The 21,733-nt window shown below is 40.4% G+C and overlaps 1 protein-coding gene and 1 pseudogene across 9 annotated transcripts in view; one reads left to right on the top strand and one right to left on the bottom strand.

Annotated features, from left to right (window-relative positions):
* Positions 1-21,733, top strand: part of KAT6B (lysine acetyltransferase 6B) — a gene marked incomplete at both ends in the record, with an annotated part of 190,722 nt that overhangs the window by 90,256 nt on the left and 78,733 nt on the right. The gene's annotated exons all lie outside the window — the stretch shown is intronic.
* LOC308261932 (mitochondrial import receptor subunit TOM5 homolog) lies at positions 1,320-7,215 on the bottom strand (annotated as a pseudogene). The gene is made up of 2 exons: positions 7,064-7,215; positions 1,320-1,434 (listed from the first exon to the last, which is right to left on the bottom strand). The product of its transcript is annotated as a mitochondrial import receptor subunit TOM5 homolog (transcript).

Raw genomic sequence — 21,733 nt, forward strand, 5'->3', positions numbered from 1 at the left:
GAAGACTAGCTGTATCCCTGAGACAGCTGCTCATATGTTAACCATTCTGAGTATAAAGTATTCATATATAGGTCTTAGCTGAGGATAACTCTGGCTTAATGGAGGAGAGAACAGCAGTTTTCTTTGGACAATTATCATCTTTATTCTGATCACATGGGTAGAGAACTTTGCTCAGAGTCTTTTTTCCTAAATATTAATAAAAATTTCAAGGGCTTGGAGACATAGATCCTCACAGTGTAGAGATGAAAAATGTCCGTAATCCCTGTGATGAGCATGGCCAGTAATTTCTAAGCAATTAGCTGTACTGGCAGAGTGAGTCACCAGGAAGATTTCTGCCTTGGCTTTTTTTTAATGAACACTTTATTGAACTTAGAATAATTTCTGAGTAATTTTTTTTTTCTCATGACATACAGACTTGTCCAGTATAATTCATCTTTGTGAAATCATCAAGAAGTTCATTAAACTTTTGGTAGCGTCTAGCCTTTCACCTTTTCCTCTCTTTCTCAGCCAGGTTCCTAGAACGGGCCGTGGACTTCCTGACCACCCAGCCCCTTCCTTGAATCTTGGCAGTGGCGTTTGCTCCAGCTGTTAGTCTCACAGTTGGTCCCCAGAGGCTGTGGATGATCTCATTCCCTTCATCCGTGGCTCAGGCCTCCACCTTCTCTCTGCGCTCTTTTTTAGTCTTTTTTGGTTTTGGGCAGCACCTTCTTGGTTGACTCATTATATTAGTCTTTTGAACATTCTCCTAAACGGTAGCATTCTCTTAGACTTCCTTTTCAACAAACTTGTCTCTTTTCTTGTGTTCTCAGTAGCTCCTGAAAACTCATTTTTCCTAAAAGTCTTTTGAAATAATAGAGTATTGATGATGATCTTATCTTTTATCTTCTCTGACAATACTAGACCTCCCTTAGCTGCTTCTTCCAATGTCCACCTCAGTTATAAACTTGTCCCTGCTTCCTATTCCCAAAGTGACCCTTGCCCTTGACTTAGGTGACTGGGCAGTATCCTATCCCTGTCTGGGGACAGTGACTCTTCCTCCTCCTCCTCCCCCATCCCTCCTCCCCCTACCACTCCTCCTCCTCCTCCTCCTCCTCTTCTGTGTGTGGGGGGGTTACTGGGGATTGAAACCAGGGGCATTCTACCTCTGATCTACATCCCCAGACCTGTTTTATTTTTATTTTGAATCAGGTTCTCACTAAGTTTTAGAGGCTGGCTGCAAACCTATGATCCTCCTGTCTCAGCCTCCCAAGTACTGGAATTACAAGCCTGTGCCACCACACCCAGCTCTGTTCTGGCTTCTGTTCCTGATTTAGAGATTTTCACAGGGGTGAAGACAGCAGGCTGAGATCAGCTGTCTGAGCTTGAATTTGAGTTCCCTTGCTTGTTTTGTACCATTTGGGCTCATTATTTAACCTTTCTGTGCGGTGGTTTTCTCTAGAGAAATAATTCAAGTGGAAAGCATGAATAAGAAATTATAAAAGGTTTATTTAGGGAAGTATAGCCAATGTAAAAGAAGGCTGTAATAAACAAGGGTTTACAATCCAGAGGAAAAAAAGAGTCTGGAACAGGCTGCTTTTTGTGGAAAATGGTATGGACCTCTTCATGTGGGAAGTCTTATATCTCCCCAGGAAACCTTTTCCCTTATACATATGCTTTGGGGGGGTGTCACTGTCTCTATCCTATGGCTTAACACTGTTGGAAACTTTCCCATGGCGGAGGTTAAAGGAACTGTGCAGGGTTTCAGCTTTTCTGATACCTCTGGTTTTCTGATCACAACGAGGCGGGGAGTCCCATATTTCCATTCATAAGAGCCGGCTTAACTCCCCCCCCACCCCCAGGTGCATCGTTCTTCAGGTCCAGCCCATATCACCCACCTGCTTGTTTCTGAGTAGCCACCCGACACTCGTACCGCTTGTTTCTACACACTGTTTTGTGTGGTCTCTGAGCACAGTGGGCCACCGTCCTGTTAATGGGGCATTTGCATGCGATGGGTGATAATGACAGATAATAGATGCCAGGCACTTGTCTACCCCGTTTTAAGCAAATGAAATAGAAATTAATTTTGTTTTTAAAAGAATAGTGTGAAGAATACCCCCAAATAATTGTAGAAATGGACTGTTCGGATAAATGTGTCATGAATTTATGCGTGCCCCCCATTTGAAAGTCTAATATATCTTTAGCCATTATTTAGCATGAGATTGATTTATTGCTTTGTTTTCCTTGTATTGTTGCTTATAAAATTTGGTTGGGAAATTTTATAGATACACTGAAGGTAATTCTGGGACGGTTGGAACATTATTAAAATAATAATAGTCTTATGTGATTTATACTTAAATTTTAACTATAGATATTAGTGGATTGCTTTCAAATTAACTACACCTGATTTTTCAGGTATCCATCAGGACAGTGTTTACTTAGAAAACAAATTATTTTAGATAGGAAAATGTTTATTTATAAATAGTAATAAGTGACTTAATATACCAACATAGTGTGTGTGTGTGTGTGTGTGTGTGTGTGTGTGTTTTGCAGGTCTCGAGTATGCAGTGCAGTGTGTATGACTTTATACATTTTTCTGGTGCCATTAGTCATATTGTAGAGGTTGCCACTCTTGAGGCCATAAAAATTACTTGGATCTCTCTATTTTCATTTTATTTATGTGATTTAACAGCTTATGTCATTGTTGGTTGTTTTATTAGTGCTAGTGATGGAGAGTGGCTTGAGAGAGGTGACCAGAGTTTCACTGTTTAATTTCTGTAACTTTCATTTCTCTTCAAGTATAGATTTATTCCTAGTGATACAAATTGCTGTTTTCTTTGGCAGGCATTAGAAGCAAGTCTATGTGAAATTATGTAATGTCTGAAAAGTTACATTCATGATTGATTGGCCCATCCTAGAGTGGTATGTGTGTGTGGAATAAGGCGATCGTGCCTTTCATTTGGCAGAGAGTTAAAGCACCACTGCTCAGATCAGGTTACCCTGCAGGCTTTTGGACTGAGAAATGTATGTTTAGCTTGATCTCTAAAAAGTGTAAAATGTGGCTTCCAAGCCAAGTATGCTGGAATTCATATTGTAACCCAAGTTTGTTCTAGAACAACTTGAAAAATGATCATCTGTTCCAGTCTATCACACCTCAGTTAACAAATAAAGCCAAGGGGTTGAAAACGACATCATAATTTCAGTAGGCCCTGAAAGAACAGTTCATCTTGATTACCCAAGGGTAGATACCTGGGATTGTAAAGTAGTAGTTTAAAATTCTTCCTGATCTTGACCTAAAGTGGTCAGTCATAATGATCTACTTATTTGTCTAAGCCTGATTAAGCAGGAGCTCGCAAAGAAAGCCTTTGAACAGTTGCCGCCTCCATTGTGTCACTTGAGAATGATGGTATTCGTTACTTAATTACACAGTTGGCCCTTTGTATCTGAATCTGCACCAACATCCAGCACTGCGGATACTGGGGAGGGGATTTGGGCTGAACATCCGCAGACTCCCTCCTGCGTTGTCATTACTTCCTAAGCAAGGCAGTAAAGCAATTTAAAATAGCATTTACACTTTTTTGGATATATAAATAATCTGTGGATGACTTTTAAGTATATGGGAGGATGTACAACACCATTTTATATAAGGGACTTGCACACCCATGGATTTGGATATTTAGAGGGGCGTTCTGGAACCAACCCTCCACAAATCAGGAGGGACTGCGATGCAGTGCTGGTGAACCTGAAAACTGGGAGCAGTGGAACATGGTTCTGATGCCTGAGCATCTTGGGGATGTAGCTCCAGTTTATTCATCTATGAAATGGAGAGAATAGTACCTACCTTCTGGCATTTTAATGATCAATTAAATATTTACTTGATTCTCCATCTATATTAAATTTCCTTACATCTTTGCTGCTGTGACTACCATCACCACCAGCAGCACTACTACTACTACTACTACTACTACTACTAGCACCACTATGATAACTACCACTAACTAACTGCCATCACCGCCAACCACTCTTCCATCTCCTCTTACAGGGCCTCGCCTCCAGGCTTTTATTCTTTGGTGCTCTTTTTTGTTGTTGTTTTGTTTTATTGTTCACTCTTTGAAATATTAAAACATACCTAGGAGTTGAATATGAGTTATTTGGGGCTTTTTTTTTTTTTCCAGTACTGGGGATGGAATCCAGAAGCATTCTACCTCCAACCTACACCCCCAGCCCCATTTCTTCATTCTTTATTTTGAAATAGGGTCTCACTGAGTTGCAAAGGGCCTCACTAAGTAGCTGAGGCTGTCCTCAAACCACGATCCTCCTGCCTCAGCCTCGCGAATGCTGGGATTTCAAGCATGCACCACCAGGCCCAGTTTGGGGCTATATTTTTAAAGTATGTATATTCTTTCTGTTAAAAGTGTAGACCAGCCAGGTGTGGTGACACACCCTTGTAATCCCAGCATTTTGGAGGCTGACACAGGAGGATCGCAGTTAACAGACAACCTCAGCTACTACTTGGGCCCTTTGCAACTCAGTGAGACCCTGTTTCAAAGTAAAGAATAGGGCCGGGCGTGGTGGCGCACGGTTGTAATCCCCGGGCTTGGGAGACGGAGACAGGAGGATCGCGCAGGTTCGAAGCCAGCCGTGCGCGCTGGCTTAGGAGACCCTGTTTCCAAATAAAAAAGTATAAAAAATAGGTCTGGGAGTGTAGCCCGGAGGTAGAAGGGCTTCCGGGAACCCCAGTACCACCAAAAAATAAGAAAAATGAAAAAAATAAAGAATAGGGGGTATAGCTCAGAGGTAGAATGCCCCTGGGTTCCATCCCCCAGTACCGCAAAAAAAAAAAAAGCAGGCCACAGGTCCACAGGTTTTGCCGCGGAGTTTGTTGGAAATGCGGCCTTTCACGCCCCGTCTCAGGACTACAGAATCAGCACCTACATTCTTATGTGATCTACTGATATTTTGTTTGCATATTAAATATGATTTAGATCAGTGTCTCTCATTACAGTTTGAGAGGCATTGATCTATATCATTTCCCTCAACTGTTTCCAAAATCATCTTAGTAATAATTTAGAAATGATGCTGGCTGTGGACCGCCGGCAGTGTGACAGGTAATTGAAGGAAGAGTGGAGAGAGGAGACCAGGAGGGAGGGAGGAAAACCACACCACTTGGCAGTCAGATGCACGCTTCTCTAGATGGATCTGTGCTTTGTACTACTCTTTAGTTCTTTAGATTATTCTTTGTTGAGACACTTAACATGGAAAGGAATTACCGAAATTTTATGGGCGAACTTTCTATTTCAGCCTCATGAGAAGCTGGGATTACAGGCTGTGCCACAAAGGTGTTTCATGTTGGTGTGTGCTAGAACAGTTACTGAAAGCATCTCAGCAAGCCTTGTTACAGTCAGCCATGGTGGGGCACACCTGTAATCCCAGTATTTGGGAGGCTGAGACAGGAGGATAGAACCCAGAGGTATTCTATCTCTGAGCTACACCTCTAGCCCTTTTTATTTTATTTATTTATTTATTTATTTATTTATTTATTTATTTATTTATTTATTTAGTGGGTCTGAGGATGGAACCCAGAGGCATTTGACCTCCGAGCTACACCCCCTGCTCTATTTTTTATTCTTTATTTTGAAACAGGGTCTCAGTGAGTTGCAAAGGGCCTCACTAAGTAGCTGAGGCTGTCCTTGAACTGCGATGTTCCTGTCTCAGCCTCCCAAATGCGGGGATTACAAGCGTGTGCCACTATGCCTGGCTGTTTGGTGCATTTTTAAAAACATTGTATGCATATTACTTCAAAATCAAGGTATTTGCTTTCACATTGAGGAGAATTAATTAGGCCCTATGTAGTTTCTTCTCTCTGTTTTTACTTTTAAAATATGCTCATGTATGTAAGCTCACCGATGCCTCTGGGACCTCAGGGAGACAAGGGGTCCGTGTGGCTTGCTGCTCTGTCTGTGTGGTGCCACGAGACTGTGCTTACACCACTGCCCAAGGTCCTTCCCACTCAGGCTGTGATTCTCAGCCTAGGGAAACAGCACAATGCTCTTTGAAGCTGTTTTTTTTTTTTTTCCTTTGTTCTTTTTTGTGTCACTAGGGATTGAACCCAGGGGCATTCTATCTCCAAGCTATACCCCCAGCCCAAATTTTTATTTTTCTTATTTTTCTTAATTGGTATGTTTATTAAAAATATAGTCTAATGGTCCTCTGATTAAATGTCACTGTGGTTGTGTGCTGACTTTCGTAAAACATAGTTAACTGTAAGGAACTCTTAACAAATACACTCTGGACAGAAGTAAAACCATAAACAGAAATGAGTGCCATCTTAGATGTAATTCCCTTAAAATTAACTTGCTAGAAAATGGAGTTTGCTAGCCGGGCATGGTGGCGCACGCTTGTAATCCCCGCGCTTGGGAGGCGGAGACAGGAGGATTGCGCAGGTTCGAAGCCAGCTGTGCTGGAGTAAGAGACCCTGTTTCAAAAATATAAAATAGGTCTGGGAGTGTAGCCCGGAGGAAGGAGGGCATCCAGGAACCCCAGTACCACCAAAAAAAAAAAAAAAAAAAAAGAAAATGGAGTTTGCCATTATTTACAATTATACCAACACTCACAAAGGCCAAATATCACAGATGTAAGAGCACACTCCAAGAAGTCTTTTCATACTTCCAAAATAGTTTTATATTTTAGCTATGAAGGTCAGTTACCACAGCCCTATTTGTTCTTTTTTTTTGTGTGTGTGGTACTGGGGGTGGAACCCAGAGGCTTTCTACTTCTGGGCTATACTCCCAGACCTTTTGTATATTTTATTTGGAAACAGGGTCTCACTAAGTTGCTGAAAGCCTCACTAAGTAGCTGAGGCTGGCTTCGAACCCAATGTGATCCTCCTGTCTCAGCCTCCCAAGTGCAGGGATTACAAGCGTGCGCCACCACGCCCGGCACCACAGCCCTATTCTTGACAAGTAGAATTTTTAGTCCTTTCAAAGAGTCTCTTACACCATTTGGGCCTATTCATTTGCAGACAGGAGGAGAAGCTGTAACCAGGTTCTTCAAATCATGCAGCCACAGTGTTATGCCCAGTCTTTACATGCTGTTCAATTTCTTTACGATAAACGGCGTGACTCATGGCAAGGCCACGTAGATGAGAAAGCTCCGCATGCAGCAGATCACATCCTCACGCATCTTCCGTTTCATCTCCTCCGGGTTCACCTTTGGTGCGAGGCCCTCGATCTGGAACATTGCGGTTCTTTCTCGCCAGTTTCCAGCCATAGTGAGGCAAACTCCATTTTTTTTTTTTTTCTTTTTAACAGGGTCTCATTAAATTGTGCAGGGTCTCACTAAGTAGCTGAGGCTGGCTGTGAACCTGCGATCCTCCTGTCTCAGCCTCCCAAGTGCTGGGGTTACAAGTATACCTACCATGCCCAGCTTTCTCTCCCCTTTTTTTGTACCAGGGATTGAACCAGGGGTGCTTTACTGCTGAGCTGTGTCCCCGGCCCCTCCTTTTATTACCTGATTATCTATTTTTGTGGTAGTGACATTTGAACCAAGGGACCAAGATTCTACCTCTCAATTATAGCCTAGCCCAGCCCAGCTCAGCCCCTCCTTATTTATTTATTTATTTATTTATTTATTTATTTATTTTAATTTGAAGCAGAGTCTCCCTAAGTTTCTGAGGGTTTCACTAAATTGCTGGGGCTTCTCCCTGAAGCTTTAAAAAAATATTTAAGTTACTCTGGTTAGTTGTAGTCCTGAGTCTAGTTCTATCTAGTTCCAGAATCAAAATCTGTGGGTATGTCTTAGAGACTTTAAAAAAATCTCCGTAGGTGATTCTGATGCCCACACCTGGCGAGAACCACGTGTAAAGAGTGGTTCTTGGGAGGATTCTACTCCTAAAACACCAGCTGCTTTTTGTGTAGTCCCACCCTAGACCCAACTAGTGCCCAGGAGTGACATACTATGGCATCAAGGTTGAAAATGAACACCACTCCATCCAAGGAGGAAGGAGCCGGACTCGCAGTGGTTACAGGACTCTCTCCTAAACTAGAATAGTGATGGTAGTGAGACACATGAGAGCAAATCAGATTTCTGTACTAAAATCAGCATTTACTACAATATAGAACATTAAAGGTAAATAAGGAGGATTCAAAAGTTTTTCCTTTGAAAACATTAATACAATTCAGAAGCCCCAACCTAGACTGACGAAAAAGGTGTGGGGAAGCAGAGGAACACGAATTATACCAGGAACGAAACAGGGATTGTCACTGATGATAGAAAAGTATAAGGGAGTATTATGAACAAGTTTGTTCCTATAAATTGGACCACTTAGATGAAGTGGGAAAATTCTTTTAATGTCCAAATTACCACAACTCACATACACACTTGTTTATTTTGGTACTGGTGATTGAACTCAGGGGCATTCTATCTACAGCACTATTAAAAAAAAAAAAAAGTTCTCACTAAGTTGTTGAGGGCCCTAAAGTGCTGAGATTATCCTCTAATCCGTGATGCTCCTGTCTCAGCCTCTCATTAACTAGCATTACAGGTGTGCACCACCATGCCCTGATTAACCTATATTTGTTAAAGAATCTTAGTTCATAATTTAAAACTATGCTATGAAAAAAAAACTCCAGGCTAATACCGCAGACAACTTTAATGATGAAATCCATTAAAATTTAATAATATAAGTATTAGATAAATTGAGAACTGGAGAGGAGGGAACACATCCTAATTCAGTTTATTAAAAACCAACATTACTCTCATAGTAAAACTGTCCAAAGACATTTTCAGAAAAGCAAACCATAGTACATTCCTCAAGGACATAAATACAAAAGTCTGTTTTATTTTACTTTATGTTATTTTATCTTTTTGTGGTACTGGGGATGAAACCCAGGGGCATTCTATCTCCAAGCTATACCCCCAGCCCTATTTTTTATTCTTTATTTTAAAACAGGGTCTCACTGAATTGCAAAAGGCCTCACTAAGTAGCTGAGGCTGTCCTTGGACCACCTCTGAGCTCCTTTGAAAATTCTTATTTTAGCTGGGCGTGGTAGCACACACACTTGTAATCACAGTACTTGGGAGGCAAAGACAGGAGGATGAACGGTTCAAGACCAGCTTCAGCTACTTAGTGAAGCCCTCTGGCAACTTGGTGAGACCCTATTTCAAAATAAAAAAAATAAAAAATAGAGGTATAGCTTGGAGATAGAATACCCCTGGGGTTATCCTCAGCACCACAAAATAAATAAATAAGTTAAATAATTAATTATTTAAAGTAAAATTCTTATTTTGAGCCAAGCATGCATACTTGTAACCCCAGCTCTTGGGAGGTTGAGACAGGAGGATCTGGTTCGCAGCCAGCCTCAGTTCCTTAGTGAGGCCGTCTGCAACTTAGACCTTGTTTCAAAATAAAGATTAAAAAAATAGGGCTGGGGGTATAGCTTGGAGTTAGGTCTTCTTTAAATTCCTTAAGAGAATTATAATCAATGCTTTGTAATTTTCAAGGCACACATTTTGCCCACATTGCCCTAATATATATATATATTTTGTGTGTGTGTGTGTGTGTGAAGATGTTAGGAATGGAACCCAGGGCATGCTAAACATGCCCCCTGCTTAATGATATTGTAAATAATATTTTATTTTCTGAATTTTCACTGGTAAGGTGTAGAAATATAATTATTATTTTTATATTAAAGTTGTATCTGTGACCTTACTAGACTTTTATCTAGTTTTAGTAGAATTATTAAATGTTGCTTAGGATTTTTCAATAAAGATAATCACGTGGTATGGCACTGCAGACAATTTTAGTTCTTCTCCCAATCTATATGCATTTTCTTTTTCTGCCTTATTGCACAGGCAAGAAACTCCAATAAAGTTCTGAGTACAATTGATGAAGGGGACAGTCTTGTCTTATTTCTGATGTTACGAAGAAAGTCCTTGGTCTTTCATCACTAATAATGATGTTAGCTGTATGTTTTATTTAGATGAGTTTTACCAGGTAAATTAAGCCTCTTCTATTATTAGTTGCTAAGAAGTTTTATAATAGTTGAGTTTTGTTTTGTTAATTGCTTTTCTTGGACCTTACTGAGGTAAACATATATATATATATATATATATTTTTTTTTTTTTCATTTCAGAATATAAAGCCAACCTTTCATTTTTAGATAAACAATTCTCCTGTCTCAGCCTCCCAAATGCTGGGATTACAAGTGTGTGCCACCACCTATTTTTTAGTCTTTATTTTGAAACGAGATCTCACTAAGTTGTAGAGGCCGGGCCATCATACTTGGCTTAAAAAAGTCATTTTTTTAAAAAAATTAGTGAATCAAGCCAGGGGTAATGGCATATACTTGTAATCCCAGTACTTGGGAGGCTGAGATAAGAGTTCCAGATTTGAGGCCAGCCTCGGTAATTCAATGAGACTCCAGCAATTTAATGAGATCACATTTCAAAATAAAAAACAAAATTAGACTTGGGGTGGAGTTCAGAGGTAGAACTCCTCTGAGTTCAAACTCCAATGTCCCCACCCAAATTAGCCAATTAAACCCAGCAATATATAAAAAGAAAAATATATTTTGAGTTTATCTAGAATAACTAGTTATAAATATTCTGAAATGAACCTTGACCCATACCTCACTCTATATGCCAAAATAAGCTATAAATGGTCCATAGACTTAATATAAAAATGAACACTAAGAAACAAGAAAAATATAGGATAAAACTTTGCAAAGGTGAACATTTCTTAGATAAGACACAAAAAGAAAGTGGTGCATGGTCGTGCATGCTTGTAATCCTAGTATTTGGGAGGCTGAGACAGGAGGATGGCAGGTGAGTGATCAGCCTCAGCTACTTAGTGAGACCCTGTTTCAAAACAAAGAATAAAAAATAGGGCTGGAAGTCAGGCGTGGTTCTCCACGCTTGTAATCCCAGTGTTTGGGAGACTGAGACAGGAGGATTACGGTTCTCAGACAGCCTCAGCTATTTATTGAGGCCCTTTGCAACTCAGTGAGACCCTGTTTCAAAATAAAGAATAAAAAAATAGGGCTGGGGATGTAGCTTGGAGGTAGAATGCCCCTGGGTTCCATCTGCAGTACCGCAAAAAAGAAAGCAAAATAAATAAATAAATAAATAAATAAATAAATAAATATTGAACAGCTGTGTCTTTATCGAAATAAAACACTAAAAATTTTCAAAAGAAGTTATTAGGAAAATGAAAAGGTACAAACGGGAAGAAAACATTTACAATGCATAGGTATCTTATTTATTATTCCCATGCGTATATGCAAAAGATTTGTATTTAGTGTGTGTATATACTGAGTTTCTTAACTCTTACGACTCAGTAAGATAAATCACCCAGTTAAAAAGGAGGAGTTAGCCGGGCGTGGTGACGCATGATCGTGGTTCACAGACAGCCTCAGCTGCTTAGTGAGGCCCTCCGCAACTTAGTGAAAACCTGTTTCAAAATAAAGAATTAAAAAAAAAAAAAAAAAAAAAAAAAACTAGGGCAGGGAGTGTAGCTTGGAAGTTGAATGCCCCTGGGTGTTCCATCCCCAGACCGGCAGAAAAAAAAAAGGGTGGGGGGATGGATGTTACAGGTTGGGTTTCTCAGGAAGCAAACGATGAAATAACATACTTATTAAGGGATGCCCTTGGAGACTTCCGGGAAGATGGCGACCGAGAAAAGCGGGGGTTAAGAGTCCCGCTAACAACCAATCTCCATTACCACAAAAAGAGCGCCTTTCATAGCCAGAAAACACCATCACCAGAAAAACAAAACCACCAGGCTCCAGAGAGAAAGCGGACTGAGAACAGAGCTCAGGGCCACAGAGGAGACACACGCGCCCGAGGACGCGGCAGCAGCGCCATACTGCCGGCGGCAGCGGCGAACTCAGCGGACGGCTACAGCAAGCCGAGGTGAGCCGATGCGGAACAGCCAGGCGGGATCTTTCAGCGCAGACAGCATTTAAAGCTCCCAGTGGCTGAGCTCAGCACACGCTGCAGGGATTCAGAGTGGAAATCAAAACCAGAGAAGAAAAAATACGCCAGCCTCATGGCCGAGGGCGTGGCAGAGGCGCCATATTGCCACCGGCGGCAGCAGCAGCAGTGAATTCACCGAGTCCAGTACAGCTACATCTACGTACTCAAGAACAGTGAGTCAAATTGCGGGCCACAGAGGAGAAATCCCAGTATTGTGCCTCCTGGGACTTGACCCAGTGAGGGAGTGGTGGTGGCAGAGATATCACACCATAGGAGAACGTGCAACCTGGCACCCCCCATAGTTTAAAGCAGCCTCTATCGACTCCCTGGGTCGGAGACTCTGTGATACAACCCAGTAAAGGAGTAGTAGGGTCTGAGATAATACAGACTCGAGATCCAGAGCACCTTAAGTGAAGCCATAGTGACCCAAGGGAAGAACCCAGAGAAGGCACAAACCTCCGAAATCATGGGAAAGAGGAATAACACTGAAGTAATGAATGTGCACAACCCCACAACATCAGAACCCGATAAAACAGAAAATCAGAGATTTCTAGAAGATCAAATCAGGAAAATAACTGTAGAAATAATAGAGGTGCTTCAAAAAGAACTCAGAGAGAGCCAAAAAGAGATAAAGGATGCAATTAATGAAGTAAAGGCCTCAATTCAAAGCACAAACAACCGATTAGACCACATGGAGAACAGAATCTCACTCTTAGAAGATGAGCAATCCAAAAATGAATGCATAGTTTCTAATCTAGAAAAAGATATCCAACAGCAGGAATCTGACATTGAAGAAATATGGGCCCATCTTAAGAGAGCTAACCTAAGAATAATTGGAATAGAGGAGGGAAAAGAAAGTGATACCAAAGGGATCAACAATCTCTTCAAGGAAGTAATAGCAGAAAATTTTCCAAATATAGAGCAAGAGGTTGATACACAGATCCAGGAAACTTATAGAACTCCTTTTAGACAGGATCCGAGAAGAGGATCCCCACGCCATATAATTGTCAAAATGACCAATGTGGAAGCCAAGCAGAGAATCTTAAAGGCAACAAAAACAAAGGGCCAAGTGACATTCAGAGGCAAACCAATTAGAATCACTCCAGACTTCCCAAACCAAGTCATGAGAGCCAGAAGGGCTTGGAGTAACATATTCCAAACTCTGAAAGAAAACAACTTCCAGCCAAAAATTTCCTACCCAGCAAAACTTTCTATCAAATTAGATGGAGAAATAAGAAGCTTCCATGACAAACAGAAACTGAAGGAATTTATGTCTTCAAAACCAGCGCTAGAGAAAATACTCAAAGAGATTAACTACAAAGAAGAAATAGGTAACACACAGCAGAACCAGAGAAACAAGAGTTTCCATCCAACAGACAACTAAGATTGGTTATCTGTAGAGATTCATTATTTATGTTAGTCTTTTACCTATCTCTAAATGGTATTGTTTGCCTTTATTGTTGTTAATTTTTAGGATTTCTAGTTGGAATATTAATATACCTTCAGATATAGCATTTGGAAATATTTTATCCAATTCTATTAGTAACTTTTAACTCTGTTTACATTGTCTTTGGATATACAATATTTTCTTTTATTTTTTAGGGAGTTTGTATATTCTTCTGTTGCCTGTGCCATTGAAATCATATCCAAGAAATCACTGCCAATTTCAATGTTGTGAGGTTTTATGACCCAGATTTTCTCCTAAAAGTTTATAGTCTTAAGATTTATATTTAGGTCTTTTATCTAGTTTGAGTTAATACTTGTATGTGGGATTAGGTAAGGGTCCAATTTTATTCTTTTCCATGTAATTATTATTTTTCAACAATATTTAGTTAAAAGATTATTATTTCCACCACCAAATCTTCGTGGAAACCTTGTCAAAAATAACTTGACAATATAGGGAAGAAGTTAGCTCTAGGCTTGTATTTAACTCCAATGGTCTATATATCTGCCTTTAGAACAGTACTACACTGTTTCAATTATTGTAGCTTTATATGGTTTGAAATCAGAAAATATACATCTTCTAGCTTTGTTTTTGCTTCGAGATTGTTTTGGGTATCTAGAGTCCATATTCCATATCAGGATAGATTTTTTTCTGAAAAATAAATATATGATAGTTTCACCTAAAAAAAAGAAAAAAATATTCTCTGGTAAGAAAGAAAGCAAAAAGAAATATTGAAATGTTATCTTTAAGTCATCAAAAGCTTGGTATCAGACAAATGAAACTGTTATGTGAGATTATCATTTTTAATTTTGGATAAATTGCTATAATACTAGATGTCAACCAAACCACTAAGCCAAGCATGGGAGGGAGGGATGGGGAGAGAATGGGGTGGGGATCGGGTGGGGGCTGACTGGGCGATGTGTGCATGTATGTCTACAAAAGTTTGTATCCCACTATGATGTATGAATACAGTTCACCAATAAAATAAAATTAAAAAAATAAATAAATTTAAAAAATAAAATAAAATATAAAATAGGTCGAGAGTGTAGAGCAGAGGTAGAATCCCCTGGGTTCCATCTGCAGGACTACAAAAAAAAAGATAACAGCTAGTTCATAGAAGTAACCAATCATGAAAATATGATGTGAAGAGGGAGGTAATGTCTAAAAAAAAAAAAAAAAAAAAAAAAGGGATGCCCTTGATTTTCAACTCTTGTGAGAAAGAGAGCAACAAAGCAGCCCTGGGCAGAGGGAGATGCTGAACAGGGATGCAGCTCTGTCGTCATCTTGGCTGCCTCCACAGAAAGCCTGCGAGCTAGGTTGGGCCGTCAGAGTTGTCTAGAGGTGGACTCAGTCACTGCGGTGAGCTGGACCTTGTGCGCTACTGCGGTCACTTTAGGAAGGAGCATTTCCCCGCTGCTGAAGTAATTCCTGAAGAGAACAGCTGAAAGCTGGCTTCCCATAGCATTCTCAGTAGCTGACGCAACAGGTTTCTCACGGAAAGAGGATCTGGTAATATATCACAGAGACCACCGTAACGGGTGAAGTATTCTGTCAGGACCTGTACAAAAGGCATAAAAACGGGCAACATCATTAGCCATCAAGGGCATGCAAATAAAACCACAAGGAGACATCGATACACAGTTGTTAGAATGTCTTAAAATGACTGACAAATACCAAATGGAAGTTTAAAAATGTTGCAAGCATTTTAGAAAACACTTTGTTTCTTATAAAGCAAACACACTGGAGTGGAACCAGCGATTCCACTCCAGGTATTCCCTCAATAGAAACGAACACATGTACACAAAAAGAGTTTTTCATGAATATATTAGCTTTATTAATAATAAGTAGTCTCCAGATTATAAAGAGCTTAAATGTCAACAGGTGAATGAATAAACAAATTTAGGTATATTGATATAGTGGGATACGGCGTGGCATTAAAGGGAATGAACTGCTCACACATGCAGCACAAACATATCAAACTTGAGGAGGCCACAAGAGTCCAGACTGTTAGAACACGCAGAAGTGTGTAGTGACAGATACAGATCAGTGGCTGCCTGGGCCTACGGATGAGCAAAGCTGCAGAAGGGGTAGAAGGAAGACGGTGCGCAGACCAAAGGGCGCCAGCCGCATCTTAGTTGTACATGCGCCTTAACAGATTTATGTATCTGTCCAAACTTTTTTTTTTTTTTTTTTTTGCGGTACTAGGGATGGAACCCAGGGGCATTCTACCTCTGAGCTACACCCCCAGCCCTGTTTTTTTAATTCTTTATTTTGGAACAGGGTCTCACTGAGTTGCAGAAGGCCTCTCTAAGTAGCTGAGGCTATCATCCTCGAACCTGTAATCCTCCTGTCTCAGCCTCCCAAATGCTGGAATTACAAGTGTGTGCCACCACGCCCAGCTCCATTTGTCCAAACTTTAAAAGAGAGTGTTTTATTTTTTGTAAATTATATCTAAGTCGTCAGGCGTAGTGGTGCACACTTGTAATCCCATCATTTGGGAGGCTGAGACAGGAGGATCTGAGTTTGAGGACAGCACAGCCTCAGCTACTTAGTGAGGCCTCTGCAACTCAGTGAGACCCTGTTTCAAAATAAAGAATAAAAAAATAGGGCTGGGGGTACAGCTCAGAGGCAGAATGCCCCTGGTTCCCATCCCCAGTACTGCAAATATATAAATAAATAAATAATAAAAAAAAATTAAATGAAACCTAAGGAACACTTCAGTGAAGGTGATTTTTTTTTTCCTTAAAGCAAAACTTCTTAAATGTTTTTTTTTTCTTTTTTTTGCAGTTTGTTTACTTGCTTGTTTGTTTAAGTAGTGCTGGGGATTGGACCTAGGGACATTCTGCCTAAGAGGTATATCTCCAGTCCTGTTTTATTTTTTATTTGGAAACAGGATCTTACTAAGTTACTGAGAGCCTCATCCCCAGTACTGCAACAATTTAAAAAATAAAACGGATTGTATAAAATTTGTATTCTCTTCTTCTGATTTTTTTTTTTTTTTTTTTTTTGTGGGTCTGGGGATGGAATCCAGGGGCATTTGACCTACGAGCTATACCTCCTGCCCAATTTTTTATTCTTTATTTTGAAACAAGGTCTCTAAATTGCAGAGGTTACAAGCGTGCACCACCAAGCCCAGCTCTGGAGTGTGTCCCCCCACCCCCGCCCCCGCCCCCGTATTGGAGATGGAACCCAGGGGCCTTTGACCTCCGAGCTACACCTCCAGCCTTATGTTCTTTTCTTTCTTTCTTCCTTTCTTTCTTTCTTTCTCCTTCTTTCTTTCTTTCTTTCTTTCTTTCTTTCTTTCTTTCTTTCTTTTATTCTTTAGTTTGAAACGGTCTCACTGAGTTGCAAAGGGCCTCAGTAAGTAGCTGAGGCTGTCTGAGAACCATGACCTTCCTGTCTCAGCCTACTGAATGCTGAGATTACAAGGGTCTGCCACCATGCCTGGCATGTCTTGGAGTTCTTGGGGGAAAGTTCTAAGTTTGTCTCATTTTCTTTAATAATGATCTTATGGATATTCATATTTTATGTTTCTTTACATTAGTTTTGCATGTTTGTCAGTGAAATTCTCCATTTCATGTAAGTTATTGACATTATGATGTTGCTCATAACATTTCTTTGTTATCAAGGTTACTTTTCTCTTTACTTTCTGATATTAGCTATTTGCAGTTTTCCTCTTCCTTGGTCAGTCTACCTAGGCATTTCTGACAATTTTAAACACATCCCAGGTAGTTAATCTAGAGAAATGAAAACATACCTGCAGAAATACTTATGCAAGAATGTCCCCAATAGTTTCCTTCATTTTATCACCTTAAGAGAAATCAAAACATTGCTGGGTTTTTTTTTTTTTTCATTTTCATTATTTTTTCTTCATTTACTATTTGTATGCTCTAAGAAGAACATAATTCCAAAAATAATGATAAAGTGCCAAGTATATAAGAAATTATGTTATATTCACATATATTCAACTTTTTTTTTGTTTTTTGCAGTACTGGAGATGGAACCCAAGGGCATGTACCTCTGAGCTACACCCCCAGCCCTATTATTTAGTCCTTTTATTTTTGAAACAGGGTCTCACTGAGTTGCGAATTGCCCTGCTACATAGCTGAGGCTGTCTGAGAACTGCAATCCTCTGGTCTCAGCCTTCCAAATGCGGGGATTACAAGTGTGTGCCACCACACCCAGCTATTCAACATATTTATCAAACATTTGCAGTGTGTTTGGTTCTTTACTACATGTGTTAGTTAACATAAACCAAATAAGGCTGCCCTTCAAAGAGCTTTTGTAGTGTACCAAGTTTGACTTCAAATGTACAAAACTGTACTAGTTTCACAAAAATAATGAGCATTCTTCTTATTTTATTTTCTTAGTGGGCTTCTTTATGCTCTGAAAGTTCTAGGAAGTTGAACCTTGGCTGGGAAGGGGGACAGCTTGTCTGATGTTTTCTCTAGCTTGCCTTGGTAAGGGCGGGAGAATCTTAGGTTTGCACAGTTCCCAAGGGGATGCTGTGGCTCCAGGGCCAGAGTCTCTGAGACGGTGTCCCTGGCAGAGCCCAGGGTGGGACCTGGCCTAAAGCCTTTGTGGATCTGGAGCTTCCACCATCAAAAGGGCCTATGAGACTGAACTCACTCCAAAAGCCAGTCAGCTCTTGACATTCAGATAGGAATTACCCTAGCAATCCTCTTCTCTTCTGGCTATGAATACTGAAACTGGAAGGGTCAGAGGAAATGAGAACAAAAGCAAAACAGGGCCATGGAAATTTAACACCCACAGGGCAATTGAGAATTAAGTGTGGTAATGGAATTATACTAATTTCATTGGTCGTGAAGACCAACCCTTGGAGTACCAATTATACTGTTGCTTGACACACTTGGGTGCTGAGTAAATATTAGTGATGTGCTGAGTGTAACATGTGAGCTGCCAGGACCATCTCTGCTGAATGCAAAGTGTTGTCAGGACTGGTGGTAATGATGATAATGTTATTGAGAAAATGACTAATGTGTGGCTTTTCTAGCTTTTTAATATCCACCTATCTATGTCTCATCTCTGCATTCTGCTTTCCTGTTTGGATCTAGTTCATTGAGTTGCCTGCATCTCCTGTGAGCGGTTAGCACATGTTTCTCTCTGATAAGATTCTCACTGAGAAAGTCTACATTCAGTACACATTTGCCTAGGCAGGGTGGTGAAGGCCCTATTTAAAACAGGTGTCTGTCTTGCCAGGCGTGGTGGCGGACGCTTGTAATCCCGGCGCTCGGGAGGCAAAGACAGGAGGATCGCGCAGGTTTGAAGCCAGCCGAGCACGCTGGCTTAGGAGACCCTGTTTCCAAATAAAAATGTAAAAATAGGTCTGGGAGTGTAGCCCGGAGGTAGAAGGGCTTCCAGGAACCCCAGTACCACCAAAAAAATAAAAAAATAAAAAATAAATAAAACAGGTGTCTGAGGGTGACCGCAGAAGCCAGCTGCCCTTTCCTCTGGTTGGTAGACAGCTCTACTGGGTAGCCCGCACTGTGTCTTTCTTATGTGTTGGTGACATGCCTCTCTAACTTTAATCTGCTGTCCTTACTATGTTCTAGCCTTACTTGGGAAAAATTCCCGAGTCACATAAATGATTTACAATATAGAGTTTCTACCAAAGCAGCACTCATTGCATTTTCAAAATTTTGTGTCAGAGATTTCCTATTTCTATTGCTTTTCTTTCCATGTTTAAGATAGAACTTTTAGTTATGTCCACTTTCTTTCTCTTTTTTCTTTTTTTTTAGTTGTTAAATGATGGACCCAGTGTTTGGATCTGCTTTAGTTGAGGTTCTTTAAACACTGAGGCTGTAAATTGAATGATATATAAATATATATTTTTGGTGGTACTGGGGTTCCCGGAAGCCCTTCTACCTCCGGGCTACACTCCCAGACCTATTTTTACATTTTCATTTGGAAACAGGGTCTCCTAAGCCAGCGTGCTCGGCTGGCTTCAAACCTGCGCGATCCTCCTGTCTCTGCCTCCCAAGCGCGGGGATTACAAGCGTGCGCCACCACGCCCGGCAAATGAGAAATTTTAAAGAAGAACAAAATTATGTCATTTACAGGGAAATGGGATGGAACTGGAGGACATTATGCTTAGTAAGATCAGTCAGTCACAAGATGTATGACTGACTGATCTTACTAAGCATCCACAGATGCTCTCCCTAATATGTGGAAGCTAGTGAGAAAAAGGGTCAGAGGAGGACCTCTAGAGATACCTTAGGTGAACAAATAAGGTGGCCTAACTGCAGGGTGATGGGAGGAGGGAAATTCCCTAATTACATGCTGGACATTCACAAATATATCAGTCAATCACTAAGCCCAACATGAGAAGGGGGGAGAGAATGGGGTGAGAGTTGGGGAAGGGTTAACTGAGCGAAGTGTGTGTATGCCTCCACCATCTGGTATTGCATTAAGATGTATGACCACAATGCATCAATCAAAAATAAATAAATAAGCTGGGCATGGTGGCGCACGCTTGTAATCCCCGCGCTTGGGAGGCAGAGACAGGAGGATCACACTGGTTCGGAGCCAGCCTCGCTGGCTTAAGAGACCCTGTTTCCACATAAAAAAGTTAAAAAGTGGGTCTGGGAGTGTAGCCCATGGGAGTGTATCCCGGAGGTAGAAGGGCTTCCAGGAACCCCAGTGCCATCAAATAAATAAATAAATAAATAAATAAATAAATAAATAAATAAATAAGAAACCACTAAAATTTTGTGACATTTAAATAAATGATGATTTTTGTTTGGGGTCCTGGGGATTGAACCCAGGGGCATTCTATCTCTGAGACACACACCCAGCCCCATTTTATTTTTTATTTTGAAACAGGGCCTAGCTAGGTTCCTGAAGGACTCACTTAAGTTACTAAGGCTGGCTTTGAACGCGTTATCCTCCTATTTCAGTCTCTCAAGTACTGGGATTATAGGCATGTGACACCACACACAGGTTTTATGTTGATTTTAAAATTTTATTTTTCCAAATTTATAGTTTATCTTGAGAGAATAATATGAATCTAGAGATATTTATAATACCATGACATGGTTGCCAAAGAGAATAGTTTGTAAATTCTGAACAGACTACCTGTAACTGTGATTCTAATTTCCAACTTTGTTGAGTATAATTTTGATGCCTCTTTTTGAAAGATGAATGCAACATCTGCATTTTTTTTTTTTTTTGTAGTACCAGGGATATATCCCAGGGAGTATCCTACCTCTGAGCTATACCCCCAGCCCTCTTTTTTTATTCTGTATTTTGAAATAAGGTCTTACTAAGTTGCAGAGGCCTCACTAAGTATCTGAGGCTGTCCAGGAACCCACTATTCTCTTGTCTCAGCCTCCCAAGTAGTGGGATTATAAAAGTGTGCCACCATGCCCTGTAATATCTTCAATTTCTTTTCTTTCTTTCTTTCTTTTTTTTTTTTTTTTTTTAAGGTCTGGGGATGGAACCCAGGGGCACTCAACCTCCAAGCTACACCCCCTGCCCTATTTTTTAATTCTTTATTTTGAAACCAGGTCTCACTGAGTTGCAGAGGGCCTCACTAAGTAGCTAAGGCTGTCTGCGAACCACAATCCTCCTGTCTCAGCCTCCCGAATGCTGGGATTACAAGTGTGCGCCACCACGCCCAGCTCAATATCTTCAATTTCTAATGGCAAGGGTTAGGGAGAGACTTTCAGATGAAATCTTAAAAGCCAAGTCCCTGTCCAGATAAGAAATTGGAGGCTCTGGGGGAAATAATTGTTGCATTGTATGATTTGGCAAAATTCATAGGCACTGTCTACCAAAAGAATAGCAATAGCAACAAAACCCCAAAGCAAATAAGATGCTATTGTTAAATGCAGTGTGCAAGATTAAATTGTTTCCTTCCAATAGAATCACTTTCCTTAATCAGCACTCTTGTAAATGGTACACCTGCCTAATTAGAACAAGTTCTAGACTACAGGATACAATGTGAGCATTTCAATTAACTCCTCACAATTGATAAATGTTGTGGCTGATGTTCTTAGAAAGCTTTCATGTTTCTTCTCATTCCTTTGTGGCTAGGCCTTTATTGTTTTAGACCTCTGAATCAGCCTTTGATCGTGGGAATTTCCCAGTAGTATGTTGTCATTGATATTTTTGTTTCTTTCTTTCTAAATGGTTTCTTTACATGAAAAAAGAAGGGATATACTTTATGAATGCATAAGCATGCTATGCTTTTAAATATTTTTATTTTATTAAGTATTGTCACTCTTCAAATACAGAGAATCTGCATCACTGTGACAAGGAGGTAAAATACAGCCTCCACATTCAAGATCTCCTTACAGTAATGATAATAAATCATTTGCC

Source organism: Muscardinus avellanarius, assembly GCF_963383645.1.
Source record: "Muscardinus avellanarius genome assembly, chromosome: 4".
NCBI lineage: Eukaryota > Metazoa > Chordata > Mammalia > Rodentia > Gliridae > Muscardinus > Muscardinus avellanarius.